This window comes from Corvus cornix, chromosome 4 (assembly GCF_000738735.6).
Source record: "Corvus cornix cornix isolate S_Up_H32 chromosome 4, ASM73873v5, whole genome shotgun sequence".
NCBI classification, from domain to species: domain Eukaryota; kingdom Metazoa; phylum Chordata; class Aves; order Passeriformes; family Corvidae; genus Corvus; species Corvus cornix.
In genome coordinates this window covers 46,016,900-46,036,361 of record NC_046334.1, presented here as the reverse complement: position 1 = coordinate 46,036,361, position 19,462 = coordinate 46,016,900, and the positions used below count along the sequence as shown (strand labels likewise).

Genomic DNA, 19,462 nt, shown 5'->3' with positions numbered 1-19,462 from the left:
AAATAAGAGCTTGTGAGCTTGAGCTCATTTGCTGAGTGCAAATCCTCCTCCCTTCCCCGAACACATTTAAATTGTTAACAAGAATCTGGTCACCAAGGCAGCTCCTTATTTCATTCACATCTGGGGAAGTTGACACAGGAAAATAAACAACAACAAAAATATCCGCAAAACCCCTACAAGATTTATCAGGTAATGGCTCTTCACAGGAAACCAGAAAAGGTATTGCAGCACTCAAAGGTCTAACACTGAGAAAGAACATGACAGAGAATATGATTTTTAATTAATTTCAGCATGACTTTTATCAGATCATGAGAATGTAAGCCTGGTCCCAGCTGAATCAGTATAAAGCCCCACTAACTTCGATGGAGGCAGGATCTCACCTGCTGTGGAAGTTTTGAAAACTATCACATGATTCCTGAGAGGAAACAAGCAGCCTTGTTTTCTGCAGCCCTTTACATGATCCAGCTCTAAATACTTAGGGGTCCAGTTCTGCATTTGTTCAGCACCTCACACCAGCCTGCTCAAAAGCTGTCTTCTTCTGGTGGTGTTTCTTGGGTTTTTTTAACTGTCCCCTTTTGTTGTCTTACTGGGCCACGTTTGAAAGTTTTTTCTTTATTTATAGGAATGCCACCAAATCTTTTGAATAATAGGCCATAGGTACAACATATTTTCTTTTAGTCTTAAGGTAAAAATTTTAGGTTTGTTTACTTCTGCGAGTCTGCACCTGATTATTCTTCCAGTACTTTCTTCCATGATTCTGTAAGATACTGGATATGCATGAGAACCACAAAAAATTTATTGTTAATCAAACCTGGCCTTCAAGATTCATTACATCTTTAAACAAAACAAATAAAGGAATAAGTTGTTATTAAGCATAATGTTATTTTGTGCCTGCTAAAATATCCACAAATATACATACAGATTAGTCAGCTTTCATGTGATGAATTAAAGCCACAGGATGAGCTTTAAAGTGATACCACATTCATAAAAATATTATGCTGAAACTGAAACAGCCAGAGCCAAACTTTTGTCTTACATTATGGTATAGAGAATTCTGAAAGAAATTTCCACAGGATATATTCCATGATCTTAAATAACCATTCCTTATGTAGTGTACCTTCCCTGACCCTGTATTTTAGGGCCTCTGATGATCTAGCCACCCACTTTCTGCTGTGGCAATAGACCAGATCTTGACCAGTATCTAAGCTGAAATTATTTTTATATTTTATTTTTATTTCCATAAATATTATATATTTATATTTAGACACTTTTGTAATAATTACTTGAAAAAATTGAACTAAGTTTGCTTACATTCTTTACTGTCTACAAAAGCATAAGGTTCATTACAGATATTTCTAAAGATGCTGTGCTTCTCAATATGTAGTCATATGGCTTATAAACTTGAATTGACTTTTTCTACAGGAAGATTATATTTTCAGTATTTATTTCCATTCCTTTCAACTAACACTTTAACACAAAGAAAGAAATATTTTTATATATTAATATTGGCAATATCTGGAAGCCGTTATGTTTTCTGAATCCCAGACTAAAATCAAAGAGGATCTAGTACAAGAAGCAAATGTATTTTTGAATGCTACACATTAAGCCCCACCACTTTTGTCCTGCCTGTGGTCTACGTGACTTAGACCTCAGGTCCTTCACAGACAGAGCCCAGATCTTGCAAAGTGCCTTTCCGAAAGGAACGCTGTGAGTTTCTGCTCAGAACCTTTTTAGCAGCTTACAGGAGAGAAACAATAAGCCATCTGTCATGCAAAGTCTGTACTGTTACAATCAAAGGGAGAACTGAATGAAAAAAATACATACACACAGAGCAGATTGTCAGTAACTTACAGTTTTCCTCCACCTTCCCTTCTCTTTCCCTCTGTGGAACCTACCTCAGACATGTACGGAGCACAACTGTTGTAACAACCTGTCAGGAGACCATTCCCACCGTTACTCTTGCAGCACTGTCCACCCTTCATCTGGAAATTACCTCATCCTTCATCAACACATGTCCAGTTGTTAGAGGCTTGGAAACCCAGCAGTGATGCTCCCTGGTTTTGCCAGGGAAAAGCCTCATTTTATGAGTGTCAGGATAAAATTACCTGTTAGTACCTGCAGAGTTGGTGCTCACTGCTCCTCCCCCATTTTTAGGTCTTCAAATATGTAAAAGTCAAAGTGGCAGACTATTTTTACACTTCAGAGAGCAACATGCCAGGCAAAAGACACACATGAGATTTTGTGGGGGGAAAAGTATCAATGGTCTCTTATTCACTCATCTTCCAAAAAACAGCACCACCAAAACAAAGGCACAACTGTTCCCACAGGATAAAGGGAGCATTGATAGTGTTCCTAAAAACAAGCTAGTGCACTCTTGACATTCCTGTCTTGTTGAGTCTTCACTAAACTGTTACAACTGCTTGATTTCAATTTGTCATGATCACCAGCAACTAAAATTGCCAGAAGAGCAAAGGAAATGCATGCTTGGGCAGTCTCCATGAACAAGCAAAGGTACTAATGAGGTGTTAGAAGAACAGGAGGGCATATATAAAGTGGAAATTCCAAGAAAATTATCTATTGCATCTGACTAATACTTATTCAATAATATTACTTTTTTGATCTTAACAAAAGTCAATAGTACTGTGTCCAGCTTTTTAACTACTGATGCACACGCAAAGGCAGCAGTGTCACAAGAAGTCACATGGGAGCAAGTACCAGACAGGACAAACCTTGCCCAGGCAAGATTAGAAAAAAAGTGAGAAAATATTTTAACAATATTTGCAATTATATACCTTCCTGTAATTTTTACAGGGCTATAAATATGAGGCCAAGGACGGATGCATGTGACTGACTATCTGCGTGATTACAGTTCTGCTAAAAAAAATTATAGTTACTTTTCAAAGTTTTCAGTAAACCAAAAGAAATATTTCAGTTAGGAAGATGAAATGTTTGTGTGCAAATTTGCAAAGCATTTTGAAACAAAGTAATTTTTAGTTATAAAATATTTTATTATATTTTTAAGGTGATACAGAGGCTTCTAAAACTATGGCCTGTCTTCCCCCAATAGAAATAATTTGCTGTGATAAATCCTTTATTTTCAAAGCATATTAAATTTCTGACTAGGTTTATTAAGGAATTCTGAACTAAAACATTTCACTCAACCCTTACTCTCTCAATCTTGTTTAGACTGAGATTTGATAATCTAAGGGAAGAGCACTGGGGCAGTCTTGTTGTGTTATCAGCCAACACTGTACAGAAAAATGCACACTGTTTTCCAAAAAATAACTGTAACAAGCACTCAGGGAAAGCACTATCACTATATGAAATATGAAGGGTGAAAAAAGAGAGATAGTTTATTCTTAAGCTACAAGAATGCTGAAAACTGAGACGTATAGGGATGTTTTCCAAGTACTCAGAGCAAGAACATTGCCAAGTTTATCCCATGGAGCTGAAACACCCCAGCATGATAAATATGACAGTAATTTTGTTGTCTTTATTGAGAGGACTGCCTGTGAGCTTATAGAAAAATTTGTATAGAGCAAGGTCTATGAAGCTGTTCCCCCTGCCTGCTGTTCTTAAAGCGAAATGAATTGTTTTTTCTTTATGCTAACCTAAAAGAAATATCTTACCAATTTTAACTTTTAGGGCCCTGAACAATTTTCCACGCAGTTACGCTGAAGCTGCTCTGCATTAAAAATGTGAACAAAAGGGAAGTATGTGTCCCTCTGAACAGATACCAGGCCCAAAGAAGGGTCTAAAGAACAACACAGCAACAAACCATTTTGAAAAAAAATCGTTTCTAAAATATGAAATTTGAGTCAATGTTTAAAAACACAGCATCAAGCTTGGACAAAGGTGAAAATTTGCAATTGATTTCAGATGCTGAAAGCTGATAATAGTATTCCACGTTGACACAGGTCATGGTCACAAGACAAACAGTGGCGACTCCTGAAGAGATGCTGAAGATTAAACATCAATGTTTACTATTAGTAAATAATGTTTAGTGATTTGCCCCTTTTATTAATAAACTCCAGAATACGCCTCCAAATGGATCTTTTTATTTCACCTTCTACTACCTGTAATAGTTTGTACTTAGAACATTTCTTTTTAATTAATTAGAAAAAAAATGGACAGATGTTTCTTATTTTCTTCTATATGCATGACAGCCCAGAAATGTATTGTGGAATCTGGCACTGACTCATTCTTGAAGTAGATTTACCACATGTCCCAGTCACAAAACAGCAACACATAGTATAATGTTTCTGGAAAGGATCTTGCTGCAATAAAGTGGATCACAGAAAGTTTGCAATCTATGAATTCTAACCTGAATATGAAACACCAAAAATTCCCCTGATTAAGTATTTGAAATTGGAACCAATTCACAAGCCAGACGAAGAGGAGTGGGTGGAAGTTAGTTGTGCTTTACAGGAAAATGCATTCCTGTTCAAAAATCACTGCAAACTGCTGACCACAAGTTTTTACAATCGTGCAGAACATCTTTTGCAATCTGTGAAATATATCCAGTGAACATACTATTTGGAGAAAATGTTAAAAAACTCATAAATTGGAAGGACTAGACCCAATTTGATATGCCTTACTGCACAGGTGAGAAGGCTTCCCTGAATTAATGCCAGGTTGAACTAAACACATCCATTTTAGTTAAAAATCAACTCATGGTTTCAAAAACTCCCAGTGATGAGGAATGTACTATAAAACTTGGTAGGTCACCTAGTTAACAGCTTGCTATATGCCACAGGGTGAGCATCCAGGCTTGAGGGTTTTATTTTCCAGGGAAGTGCTTATAATCTTCAGATCCCCTTCATCCCCCTTTTCAAAAGCTGGGCATCTTGGTTAGAATTTTTCAGGACACACACACACACACACACACACACACACACGCCTTCACTCCCAGACTAAAATTTCTCTCACACCAATGGCATCCTTGCCCTGGATGAAACCCCCAGAGCATTCCCTGAATCCACATTCAAAAAACCCATTTAGTGCTCCTGGCCACACTGCCCCTTTGGGAGCTCATAAGTAAATGAATAAAACAGAAGTATCCCTTGCCTTTTTTCCAGTTGTTGTTCATAAGGTCCAGCATGTTTCCTGAACAATCACAGACCACTTTTCCCAAGAAACAAGGAGCTGAGGAGCACACCAGCTTGTCCAGGGTGTGTCCAGGTGTGCTGCCCATCTGCTCCCACCTTGCTTGACCAAATGACCCATCAAAATACCCTGGGCAAGTCACCCTAAGCCTTGGAAACTTATTTTATCTCACTATGAAGATAAAACTTGGGGATCTACAGCAGGGACAAGGACAGTGGAGTGACTTGTGCAGACAAGCTCAGGAAGCTGAGGGCAAATTCCAACCCGGCCCTCTCTCCAATTAAGTGACCGAATCAAGGCAGTGTGAAGTGTTCAGGATGCCACTGCCCGGAGGGGTGACGGTAACAGCTGGTACTGACTAGCAGGATGCTGCCCCACCTGTTAGGCTTCAAGGAGAGGCCTCTGGTTCTTCCTTCAGGGGAACATCTAGCAACTCAGGAGTGGGGCACTACCTCCTGTGGCTGCTCCAAGCACAGCTCTGCCCCAAGAAGGAAGCTTCACCGAGTTCCACAGACTACTGGGAAGTTTCACATGCTGTGTCACCAAATAGGAACTTTCTTCTGAATCTGACTTTACTCTCAACTCAACAACAAGACTTTCAGGAAATTCATATTAGGAATAGGAAAGAAATTATCAAACAGTTTTTAAAAAATCAGAAATGTAGAGAAACAAAACAGTGAGAGAGGGAGAGGAAGACACAGTATTTGAGCATGGTTTCTGGATGACAGATCTACCACAGGGAAGCTGCCAGGCATGTTTAATTTTCCCATGTTTTTTACGCATCTTTCCTTTTCTCTTTCCTATGTACAGTGACAGCTTTTTGGTAATTTGTAATTATATATATATAGTCTGTAATTATATATATTTTTGTAATTTGTTTCATATAAAGCTATTTTGCATATTACAGCCATAGTCCACCAAGATACAAATTAATAGAAGCACTTTAGACACACTGCAAATCCTCCAGGCTTCCTACTACAAAAATAAAGGAAACCAGTGGTATCAAAAACCACAACAAAGCTACAACAGGATGTAGGATGACATTTCCTAAAAGTCAACAGTCAGGATCAGTGCAACACTTTGTCCACTCCTCATCTGTGACATGCTCCAGGGTAGATGGTGAGAGCAAATGCATGTCCATGGGGCTGTTCTTTATCAAACATCTGGAATGCTAGTGTAAACACTGTGCATTTATTCATGCTTTGCCTTTAAAGATTTTGCCAGCATTAATAATAATGCTTCAACTCATAGAGCTTTTGTAAGGATTAATTTGCTGTGGTCATTAGAGTCCACTGCTCTTTACCACAGTCATGTAATAACATACTTGCTGTACTCACCAAAACAAACAAACAAAAAAACTAAACAAGAAAAGAGGCCAGCTTCAGTACATTAACATCTGCTTACGGGAATCCATTGATTTTTTTCTCTACATGTTCTGGTGATGATATGCAGCCACATAGTACAGAGTCTGGAATACCACATCTGCTCTAGTCTTCATATGCCCATCATCACAACATCTGCCAATCCACCATTTCTTCTCTTTCATGAGGGCGCTTTCAGTGTAAGCTGATGTACCAAGCAGGACTGCTACTGGCAGCCCTGTGAACACCTCTTTCCCCTGAGTATGGTTCACCCCATCCTCCAAGCCTCTTCCAGAGGTCTGTGGAAAGACAGCAGCTTGCCTGTCACTTTGTTTTCTAATTATAACAGAGAATCCAAGCTTTGGCCTGACAAGTCCAGAAGGAAAGGCTAGCACTGCTCAAATCCTCATGAATTACTTGGTGCGCAGCACCGGTGCATGAAGAAACAGGCTGGGGTTGGTCTCTAAATTAAAGTTCCCTGCTCTTCTCCCCATTCCTGTCTCATCAACATGCCTCACTATGCTCCACATATTCCTCCTCCTCACCCTTTTTTTGACATAAAGACCATTTCTCCTACTTCAGAGTTGAAAATTGATGGCTTTTACCTGAGGGTTAGTCCTTCACTTCAGTGCCTGGTAGTAATCCCTCTTCCAGTCTCTTTATATTTTTCCAGCCCTTTCCCAATCTCCTCAGCCCTCTCCTCAGCTTCTGAGAAATACAAGGCACAGAGAGATCACAGCCCAGCATCATCCCTGGCTCCTCCGGAAAGGAAGAAAATCTCCTACTTCAGACAGTTCCTAAATTTAGCTGGGATGAATCTGGGATTAGACCATCAAAGAAGGGAATAAAACCAAGGCATCTCAAGTATTAGGCTGGAGTCTTAACACCATCACTACATCATGCTGGGGATTGCTGCTATTCAGCAATCTAAGTGTGCAACATTAAAAATGACTCTGATAAAGACCAACTTTGAAATCAAAGCAAGTAGAGATGAGATCAGGCCTTTAAAAAGGACAGTATTTAGCATATATCATCACTTCCACTCTACTTTTTAGTTTTCTATTTTTTTTTAATTTATTTTTAGGAAGAACAATATTTGTATTCAGCCTGATGTTGTCAGTATAGTGCTGGAGCAATATCTAGCTTCCCATATGCACATGCAGGGGGGTGCCACCCCCTCCTGCCATGGTCCTGACCTGGCACCCTTACAAGGTAACTTCATGCACCAGGCTGCCATGGCATGCTGCAGTGCAATTGGACCCTGTGCTTTGCTCCATGACAGTGTTTAATTGAGTCTGTGAGCAGTTGGACAGGTAGACAGCCCTCCATGAGTCATGGATGCTTGTGCTCAAGGAGCTATGCCTAATGGAGTCAATTGCATAACTTTGGAAAGGACAGAGGAGCCAAGGCACACCCCTGGGTAAATGGTGCCTGATGGTATGCTTAATTATAGGTAACATGCCTGGCATGTTGTGTATGATCTCAGAAATCAGAGATGGAAAAGACCTGCTACATAACCTAACCACTACCATGGTGAAGTATGTCTCCCTTCCTGTTGGAGGCAGTGAGCCTTTCACTGCTTTCCTTCACAGGAATCGTCCATGTTATTTACCATGCTCCTACTTCTTGCTGTCTCTTATTATCTTCCATTATTTTCTGAGTCAGCCCATTTCCAGCAGTTAAGGGCTCCTTACAGCCTCCACCTCCCACCTGGTTAGTGATTTACTGAGCACACTGACTTGCACCCTTCCTTCAAAACAGGGAGTGGAGGCGGCTGCAGAGAACCCTGACCTCCCCACAGCCACAGGAGGTTCCTGCTCCCCACAACAGGTTTGGGGTGCTCATCCACAAGGCCCTGGCACCATGGACGTTCAAATTCTTTCCCTCCTCCCTCTGCCTGTGCTGCTGTTGTCTACCTATCTAGGCACCTTCCACTTGTTTGCTGATTCTGTCTGCTCTGCTTGCTGTGTGACAGATATCCTGAAGGAAAAGAATAGGAAATTAAAAAGAATTGCTTTCCTTCCATTTTTTTCTTTTTTTTCTCACTGATGTTTACACATTTTGGTGGTGCTTATTCTGGGTTCCTTAAAATTTTGCAGCATCACCAGTGCAGCAAGTCCCACTAAAACAGGACCCTGCCTGCACGGTGCTAATCCCAAGTCACAGCTTCTTCCCTGTTATTATCTGCTGAGTTCTGATGTGAGATGCGTCACCACAGGAAATTCTTCCAAAATTTTCCATCTGGTAAGTGAGGAAACACCTCATGCATGCAGGAGGGAGTTCAGATGTTCATTTCTCCACACCAGAGTCAAGAGATTCTGCTATTTATTTATTTATTTTGGTTTTAACCCTGAGGTGGCTTCTGTGCACTTTTGACCGCTCTCAGTTTGAGCAACAATATCTTTTCACTAAATGGAAGTACATACAGCATCAATGATGCATTTATTTAAGTACGAAATACCAGCAATTGCAGTGATTTATCTGCCCTTCTATGCATTCAGCACTGGAGATAAACAACAGTGAAAAGAAAGGAATGGGTCTGAAACTCAGAAAAGAGCCTCCTGTGCTCTGGTGACAGGTTCCTAAGCAAGCTGAGGCTGCCAGCCAGCTCAGGAGCAGTGCAAGTTTTCAGACTTGTAGCCGTAGTCTTTTAGTGGAGCTCTTCAGGCGTTTGTCAGGAATGCAAAATTTTTACAAAGAGGCTATAAAAAGAAAACAACCCAATTTTTTTTGTCAGACAGAAAAACTCTAGATAAGAATGTATTTGAGTGAAACCTAAACTTCTGTACAACATTGCAGAAATGTCTTGGGGCTGTGATTTGGGACCAAATGATTGCTCTCTGACATGGTTCCTTGGAAGTGATGCTGGAGGAGAACTGCCTGTCTCACCCCATCTCATTTGCTCATTACTTATTGCTATTTTGTAATTTTCAGCACAAAATATGCTGAGAGGTGCCTGGTTTCCCAAAGAAGGGCTTGGTGTACCCTGGTGGAACAAATCACTGGCTGCCAGGCTGGAGGCAGCAACACAGAATAGGGTCTAGGGGGCTCCAGGGATGGTAACAGGATTTTAATGAAATAAATGAGAGCCTGATTTTCCCAGAGTCCTGATATCTAAAAGATAACACTTTAAGCTGTGAACCAAATGAAAACAACCTTTTCTCCCAAAGAGTGGCTCAGGAGAAAAAAAAAAAGCAGAGGTAGGAAGGCCACATAATCCAGAACAAGTCAGAGACATCCAAAGATCCAAAGTAAAGCTTTAATTAAAGGAAAAATCACTGCATAATTTAGACCAATTAGTCTCATTGCATTATTCTTATTCTGCAGCCCGAAACAAGCTCCTAGCTGCCTAACAAGAAATAGCTATTTTGCTTCCACAATTCATCATCCTTTCTGAATTTAATAGAAACTGAAATTTTATAAATTAAATAAAGTCATATTTGGGCAAAAATTATCTGAGGATCTTCTGTGTCACTGTGATATGACTGTTCCTTCTGAGGGACAAAAAATGATGCAAAAAACCGCTGAATGATGCTTCAAAAAGTCAGTAAGAAGCAAACTTGTGAGCATCTGCTCTGGACTGACACCAAAGATGCAGCAGCAGCTAAATAAAATATTTAGTAAATGTGGTTCAACAATTTATTTCAGAACTCAACAGGAAAAGGTTATTCATCCCTTCTGCTCTTGAAAATTTTTCACCTAAAATGGCCGAAGTTTTTGCAGTTGAATAAATAAGAAATATTTTGTATCTGAACTGAATGAGAAGAGGGATGCTTTCATTCTTGCACATTATCTAGGTTTCAGAGGAAAGCCACACTTCTCACACAACAGTGTGTTTTCCTCTCTTTGTGAAGAAGAGATGGTAATTCCTCATGGCAGTCATGCGCTTGCAGTGCATCACATGAGCCACAGATCTGCTGAAGATCCTCTTTTCCAGGGAAACACAAGTCCTAGGTACCCAAAGAGGAATTTCCATAAATGTTGGTGGCATCTTTACAGACAAAGTATTTATGCTTGGGTCAAATGCTTTAGCATTTGGATGGATGAATAAATAAACAGCACTTCTCAATATGAGATGAACATTCACTTTTTTCTAAAAGAATAAAAATCCACACAAATACTTTTACAAAGTAAGCAAACTCTTAAACCAGCAACCTTGAAAATATATTTGTCAAAGAAGTGTTTGTGTGAAAATACATTCCCTAGAAAACACATCTCTGAGTGGCAGAAAAGCTCTTTCTAAAATGCAGCTCAGACTACATGAATCTGTGCTTGGAAGTGCTGCTCTGATTTAGGACATCAGAAAACAAAGTGGCTTCCACTGTTGGGAAGAGAAACTTCCTCAGAGGGAGCTTCAGCAAACTGATGCAATCCTCCTGTGTCCCCAGTTTGCTGGGAGGTGCAGATAGCAGCCTGTGCTTTATTCTGATAAGCAGCTTTGAGCCTCATTTCCCAATGTGGAACTTCTGGGGATTGTGCTTACATTTAATAAAACCTCATTCATTCAGATATGAAAAGCTACTGCAGCTGCTCTTCAACTATTCACTTCACAGGGGTATGTAAAATTTCCATGTAGAACTTTTTTTCTCCAAAGCCATGGAATTCCCATTATGAGTTATCCAATGCCAGAGTCAGTCTAAACGGAAACTGTAACTATCAAATGCAGTTGAAAAAAAAGATAAAAGGAAAATGTTTTGTGCTGATGCTCTTTCCAGGATCCTCAAGAAAAGTGAATGAAATTCATAGTCTTCTGGCACTTGCAGCAGGTCTAACCTGAAACCATCATGCTTATTAGAGCATGCCAAGAATATTTTCGGGTTTTAGCTGAGCAGTTCACCTGAAAGAAATGCTAAATTCTCCCAGACATTGACTCCAGTGCTTTACCATTTCTACATGCTGTGAACACATACATTATATTCTGACCCAGGACTGCATCTTGACATATGGAAGTTCTTAACTTCCCAAGCTCTAAAGTAGGTGAACATAGTTTATGCTTCTACAAAATTCCTTTAAATGACACATTTTAACATTTTTGTGTTTCTGAACAGAAACCAAAACACACTGAACAAAAATTGGGTAATTAACTGGAATCATTAAAATGCCAGGCATAATACACCTCACAGGGGAACAAGAAACAATCTGGAATTGCAACACTGACATTAATTTGTTTTGAACGTTTGTAATGTCCAGCATTTCCCAAGAATAAATCTGCAATGAAATTATAAGAAGTTTCCCTTTTAGATAAAATGTAATACATCAGCTCCTTCAGGAAGAACAAAATCTGTGCAGAAAAGTTGAGGTCAGTACAGATGGGAGTCAAATGGCTGCTTTCTGTCGGGGGGTTGGTGCAGTCAATGGGGCTGTCTTACACACACCTTGCCAGGGTGGTGCCTGGCAAGCATCCCATGCCCTGGGGAAGGGGAGGGCAGGGAAGAGTGGCCAGGCTCCCTGCTGCCTTCCTGTCCTCCCAAGACAGAGACCAATGCTGGCACTCAACTGGTGACTTTGCAGCCTTGTCACAGAATTTATACCCGGGAGCCATTTCCTTCCTGCCCAACGAGGAAGCTTTTCCCAGCATTGAGCCTGGATTTTATTGGCTGAAATTAAAGTCATTCATTTATACCCTTTCTACAGATGTCAAGGAGGAAAGACTAGCCCCAGTAACATTTATGCATTCTTTAAGACTGCATCCTGGTCCTGTACCACTGCCCTTTTTAGGACAACAGTAGGTTTAATTCATCCGTCCTCCCTTCAATGATCACAGGCCTCAGAAACATGACTTCTCCCACTGCTGCCTTCTGGACTAACTCCAGTTTCTCCAGACCCTCTGGAAATGCATCATCTGCTGTACTCCAGCTGAGGCACTGTCCATGTGGAGCAGGACGGAAGGATTACTTCACATTTCTTGCAGGCTGTGTGCTTGTTTATAAAGGCAGTGGACATTTGCTTTTCTTGTGGCAATGCAACTCTACTGACTCACAGGCAGCTTGTGACACCCTGCAGCCTCCAGAGCCCACTCCTTGTGTGTACCACCCCTCACGCAGCCACCCCTCACCCCACATCTGAATGGTCCTGCCTCTACTGACTGCTGCCACAGGTAATTCCTTCCTCATCATGATCAAACTAAATGAAAGAGTCTTGAGGTACCCCTGAAAATCTATTTAACAGCACTTCATTAAATTATTTTTATTTAAAAAGGCATAATTGTCAGCAGATGGTAGCCCAGCTGATGGCATGGGCATGGCTCAGAGCCCATGCCACCAAGGTGTCCATCTTCTCTGTCTGCTTTTTAGGGAAGGAAGAATGTTGATCCAGAGATGGTTTTCTGGGTGAGCTGCTGCAGAGCAGGGGACAACTCTGAGATATGGCCTTGCAGAGAGTGGCTCACCAACTCACACCTCCTCTTCTCCCCTGATTCCAGGGGGGACACTGGGCTCAGCATGCCTGCAGCAAGGCTACCCAAGCAGAAAGTCCATTTCTAGCATCACCCCCTTTGCAAACAGTCTTTCCTCTGTACTTGTCTCCGCTCATCTGGAATCAATCTAAGGCCATGATGAAATACATGCCCTCCACACGGGGAGGTGGGAATTTTGCTTGGGGGTCCTTGCACACACACAGACACACACACAGACACACAGACACACACACACTCCCCCCCCCTCAGCCGTGGGAGTCACTGGCTGGGGTCAGGCTCCCAGCTGACCCCAGGACCACAGTGCAGAGAGGGCAGCAGCACAACACCCTCCACAGACTTGCCATCCTTTCCAGCCCTACAGGGATGATGAGATTTGGGGAGCAATAAGCCTCCTTTCTCCAAGTGGTGTTGCTCAAGCACCACACAGGATGGGACTTTCTGTTCGTATTTGCTACATCCTTTCACAGTACATGAGAGATGCTCATGCAGTAAATCTCATTCAGTCAGGTATTTGTTTACCATACACTCCAGAAGGAGCCTAGGCTCTTGAATAAACATGCATTGGTCTAAGTGGGGCAGTTTTTTCAAAATGCCTCTATAGCTTGTCTTTCCCTGTGATCTGTGCAAAAAGGCATGTTTATAAACAAAGTGCTAGATCTATTTATACTATAGCTCAAGACATTTAGACAGTAGCATCTCAGAGATTTTTGATGGAGGCAGTAAATGGGGCTGGAAGTTGATCTGACAGGAAATAAAAGCTAAAATTGTTTTTCTAAAAGCCAGCAGATAACATTAACAAGCTGGAATGAATAAGAGCATGGAATCCAGATCAAGCTGCTGGATGCAGCAATCTGTGTGCTACAAAATCCTCTGTCAACTGAAAGAGACTCACATTTATAGAAGAAACACAACAGCATATTTCAATCATACAGGAGCAGAAGTGGAGCAGAGCTACCAAAATCCCCAGCAGGATCTCATGTTTAGCAAGAGAAAACTTCATGGTGAGCACTATAAAAATAATAAAATAAAAGCCAAGACTAATAAATTACTTGAATCCACAGACATATTTTCTGGATGACTGGTTGGGAAGGTCAGCATGATCCCCATAGTTTGTTCTAGAAGAAATCTTTGTTAGATCCGTTCATACAGATCTTTATCACACATGTGAACTTCAAGTTTTACCGTGACTCTGACGGTAAATAGCAGATGTAGGATGGAAATCATCCAAATTAAAGATGGAAACAAATACTCTTGCAGCAGTACAGTTGTTAATGCCTCTGGAGGGGTACAGCTACATTGAAATACAAAAAAAATACAAATGTAGCAATTTTTTATCCTGGTAATATAAGTGTCAGATAACAGTTCCTAACAAGTTCATGCAACCAAGACTACTGGGGGAGGGAAAGCCCGCAGCACCTGGATGACTAGTATTAAACATAATGAGAAGGAAAAAACAGCCATAAAATGTTAGCATACTGCAGCTCCTGAGCTGCCTGTGTACACAATCCATTTACAGCCCAAGCAGCTCTGGTGGAGCCTCTGGAGGAAGCAGTGTTCAGCAGACGGCTTCGCAGCGCCAGCTCCAGGAAGTCATCAATCAGCCTGGGGAGAGTTATGCTGAGATTCTGCCCAGATGAGAGGTTATCAGCAAAAATAATGCTCCTGCTGACAAAAATGGAACCAAAAATAGAAGCTTGAATACCTAATCAGACCACAACCTTGTTGTGTTCAGCAGGGAAACTCAACACGCTGTGCAAGCTGGATGGCCCTGACCTCCTTCCGAAGGTCCTGTGGAGACATAGCCGTGTTGGTGGTAGCATTTCAGCATGTCAAGATGACACACCAGTAAGAAATAAGCGAGCTCTTACATGAGCTAGGCAGTTTTGACTGGAAATGAAGTGACTCACACCCAAGTCATAAGCAAAGACAGCCCCATTGGGTCAGAGTGAGGATCCTGCCCAGCACCCTGCTCCTGCCCCACAGGAAGTGTCCGGGAATGAGAGAGAGCAAAACACCTGCAGAGAGATGCTTCCCTGCTTCCTTCTCTGCATCACCTGTGAATGAAGAACCTTGTCCAAAGATTCCCATCCTCCTCAATAAAGGATCTGTGCAATTGAACTGTCAATTCAAAGAAATGAAGGCTCTACAAGTAATACTATTCTCAGTGAGGGAGTACACATCTGGATACAGGGGAGAAAATACAATGATATACAGCTGAGGTGTGAAGTGAAAAGGTGTGAACCCCTTCAGTCCACCTCAAACCATAGGGGAGTTATAAAGCACATAGATAATGGGGCTCCAGACTCCTGCTCTCTAAAGTATCTGACAGCCAGGAATGTTGGCAAGAAATAGGAAGATTTTATTTTCTGGCATAATCACAGTGTCTGGATCAGGGTTTCAAAGTCAAATACAGTTTTATATGACAAGGTTAATATTTTCTCCGGCTGTGAGTGTCACACTCATTGTTTTCACGCATGTCAAGTCCAGGGATGAACTGTGGGGATCATATCTAACTGGCAGCAACTATTAAGATGTTGTGGGGTTCCTATCTCAAAAGAGTCCTCCCCTTCCCTCAGAATGGCTATCTGCCCCCTAAGGAATCTATGGTTGGAAAAAAGCCCCCTGTGGGGTTGAGGTAAGGGGATGTTTTTCTTTTTGACACCATCAGCTGTTACATGCACAAACTGACAACCATTGGAGTCATAAAACTATACATGGAAATCTGTGCTTTGGCAAATAAACAAGAAAAATATGTGCATTTACAACAACAAAAAAGAAGTCTAAATCAAATTTCTATGAATTTAGGAGGATTAAAAACCCATTAGCATTTACTATTGCCCAAATCTTTATGAAAGAGGTACTTCTCATTCTCATCCATGTCATATTCTTCAGGAATGTTGCCATTATTTTTCATATATTCTTACTATAGTTTTAGTTACTAAACAAGGAGATGTCTTCTAAGTTTTCATGTGGAAAACATTTGTAGCTCCTCTGATGATGAAGACTGCTTTTTTACTTCCACAGTCTGAAAGATGAACAATAAAACACTTCTTTTCCAAAGGAACAATAGTAGCTTAAGTTAGCCCTTTTGCTGGTCCTAGCAAATCATAAAGATATCCTACAGTGCCTTTCATACCTCTGCCATCCTTTAAGAGCTAAGTATATTCTAGCTGTGATGGATTAGAACACTAAATGAGCAAATCTGTTAGAAGTCTATCTTCAGAGGATGAGTACAGGTGCTGCACATCTGGTTGTGCACCTAGTGGTAAATATTTGAAAGTGTTCAGGAAAATAAAGGAAGCAGAGATCTTAAACAGGAAGGGAAAGTATAAAAGGGGTCAGCAAGGGGTTAGCAAGGAATCCTGCTCGCAATGCAAAAATGAAAACATCACCAAAAAAAATTCACACTAAGAAATGGAAATTCATAAAACTTATTCCACAGAAAGCAAGTTAGAAGTCTGTCCCATCCTAGGAAGCAGGAGGCTCTGTGGCTTCAAGTCACAGAGTCTCATTAGAGAAGTTTTTCTAATTCTTACCTCTGCTTCAGGGTTCTCACCACTTCTCCTGCTTGTACTATGATGTATGATATCAGCTGCAAGGTCATTGACCAGCCATTATAGACCAATTTCCTTATAAGCTGACTTCAGATCAGTTGCAGATGACTAGTTTGTTTGTGCCAATGATGCTGAGCATTTGAAATTGTTTTACCATGCAGACAATTGCTTTGTTTCTGTGGAGGGAAAAGTTTAATCTACTCCTTTTCATCAGAAATCAGGATTCCATTAGAATATTTTTGTCAATATAAATATTGTAAACTTATATATCTATGAAAATTTCAATATACTATAGCATTTCTAGGCCATTTATGGAGCTTGACAATTTTGCAAAAATATTAATGTTAACTGTAATATGTGATCCCAGAGAGAGATCATAAAATCATCTCTCTGTTGTAATAACAGTCTGAAAAAATGTCCATTTTTTTCTCACTGCTGATCAGCTGTTTTCAATGCTAAGAGGTTACCCAGCTGATTCTTACACCACCACTATAGCAAGGCTGGAAGATGCTCTGTTTTCTCTTTCTAGATCTGAGCTGCAAGTTGCTTGTTTTTTACAGGAAAACTGTTCCCAGAAAAATGCTTTACAAGTATACATTTTCTTTACAATGTCCTTTTAGTGCTTGGAATTGTTTGTCCTTATCTGTTGCCTATTTTCATTTTGTGAAGTTTCACTGAATGCCACAATCTTCAGTGTTTTTAGTAGAGGTTGTTACACTCTTACTTTGATTGCTCAACATAAATCTTTTCAGATTTACTGTGTTTGAGACTAGATTTCAACAGCAATACTAGAACTGTTTCCACTACAGGCAGACTATTTAAATATACAGCATAGAAAATCTCACCTTCTTTTTTTGTTTGTTTTTGGTGGGGTTTTTTTTGTGAAAAGGAAAAAAAAGGCTATTTCTACTCTAAGGACATAGCACAGATTTGCCTTTATCCAGAGCACTATTTCTTAAAATGAGTCATCCATGAAAACAGATAGGTTTAAATTACAGAGAAAATGCTCTGCAAGCTAATCAGTGTTGCAAAAGCAGGAACAGCTCAGGAGACCTGGAGAGATTCCAGTTCCATAGCATTCATCCATTCCCCCAGTCCCCAGAAGTTTAGTCTTCCTGTTATCCTCCCTCCTTTTGGGAAATTGTTACATTTTGGTTAATGCAAGACTAAAAATCTGTCCAGAAATGGATGTGTTACTACAGAGTAAGAAACAAGCCATTCTTTTATGATTTCCAGTAGGAGAATCACATTGTAGAGGCTGTACTGACTTTTGTCTTGTAGTCCCTATCATGAATTTTGTTACATACATAAATTTGGAACAGCACATTTAAGTAACACATAACCACAGAGCATATCATCCAATGCATTCCCTTGCCTGTTCATGGAAATAGTTGACAACACAGCACCGTGTTTCTGTCTGTGGTTTTGATGAGCTGAATCCAAACCCAACCATTTTCTGTTCCATCTGGTGCCATAAAACTCAGAGCCTGTCCTGGAAGTACAGGCATTTTAGATGCAGAAAGAAACTTCTTCAACAATTGTAGAAGAGCCTGGATTACTCTGCAGCACACAAGGTTTAGGCTGTTCATTTTTCAAAACCTCTTCTGCCATGAAACACCGCAACATGGACTAACCTATTTCAAGCACAAATTTCCTTCTGCCTCCTGTTTGCAGAGGTCTGCTCGGGGACAGGAGATGAAGTAGAGCTAAATTCCTGCCCATGTCTCCTCACCAGCCAATGCAGCCAGCCAGGGCCACAGGAGACAGCTCATCTTGGCCACCACCCAGGCACAGTACTATATTTCAGCCTGCATATAATTATTTGGAGAAGTGGTTTTCATAAAACAGGGTAGTCCCGTGACTTCAGAAATATTTGCAGGAAAAGCTCTGTGATGTGTGTACTTCTTTGTAGAATGATGAAGCCTGAATCACATTTATCATGAGTCAACATCAATACACACCGCCGATGGCCTGAACATCGTGCCAGAGGGAGCACTACACTGTGCATGTCCTGATCTACCTTTCCCTGAAAAGTTTCTTCTGGTTACCATTTAATCATAGAATCATAGAATGGTTTGGATTGGAAGGAACTTTAAAGATCATCTAGTTCCAAACCCCCTGCTGTGGGGAGTGACACCTTTCACTAGACCAAGTTACTCACAGCTTCAACTTGGTCTTGAAGACCCCCATGGATAGGGAGTCCACAACCTTTCTGGACAACCTGTTCCAGTGTCTCAACACCCTCACAGTAAAGAATTTATTTCTATTACATAATCTAAACCTACCCTCCTTCAGTTTGAGGCCATTGCCCTTTGTTATATCAATATATGCCTTTGTGAAAAGCTCCTCTACACCTTGTTGCAATCCCTCTTAAGTACTGGAAGGTGCTATAATGTCTCACTGGAGCCTTCTCCTCTCCAGGCTGAGAAACTCTGATTCTCTTACCCTGTTTTCATAGAGGAGGTGCTCCAGCCCTGTGACCCTCATCCAAACTCATTCCAACAAAGCCTTCCTTGTGTTGGGGGCCCCAGATCTGGACACACTACTCCAGCTGGGGTCTCACAAGCACAGAGGGGGAGAATCATCTCCCTCGACCTGTTGGTTTCCCTAGTCCTCTCCTTATAGAAGGTCTCAGGCCAGTGGCAGCTGAAGTGTGCTCCTAGGAAGGGTAAGACAGAAAACATGGGGAAAACTAGGATGACAATAAAAAGCAGATCCGATGGCGACTTCCCTCCTGACTTTCCTAGGTCAGAAGCAAGCTCTGTGCTGTGGTAGAGGCTGGCAGAACTGTAGATGATCTGATCCTCTGAGGCTTTTCTTGCCTTCCCCTCATAATAACATTAAAGTACACCTAACTCAACAGCTCCTCCCCTCTTCCCCTCCCGCCTGTAACTGTGTTTGGCAGCAAGGTTCAGTACAGAGGTGAGTGCCAGCCCTGGGGAGCCCTGTCTCGTGGTCTATTACAAAGGATTGCTCCACTGCAGGCAGGCGTGGAGAGCCACACAACAACACTTCCAAACTTCAGC

At 41.1% G+C, this 19,462-nt stretch overlaps 1 protein-coding gene across 2 annotated transcripts in view; it reads right to left on the bottom strand.

Annotated features, from left to right (window-relative positions):
• The window catches only part of LNX1 (ligand of numb-protein X 1), a 153,006-nt gene that overhangs the window by 120,178 nt on the left and 13,366 nt on the right, over nucleotides 1-19,462 (bottom strand). The window contains exon 1 of one of the 2 annotated variants that reach the window (XM_019287080.3): nucleotides 1,896-1,916. The exons of the other annotated variant lie outside the window; for it this stretch is intronic. The gene's annotated coding sequence lies outside the window, so the exon portion shown is untranslated. Of the gene's footprint in view, nucleotides 1-1,895; nucleotides 1,917-19,462 lie in introns of those variants that run through there. 2 annotated transcript variants of the gene reach the window in all.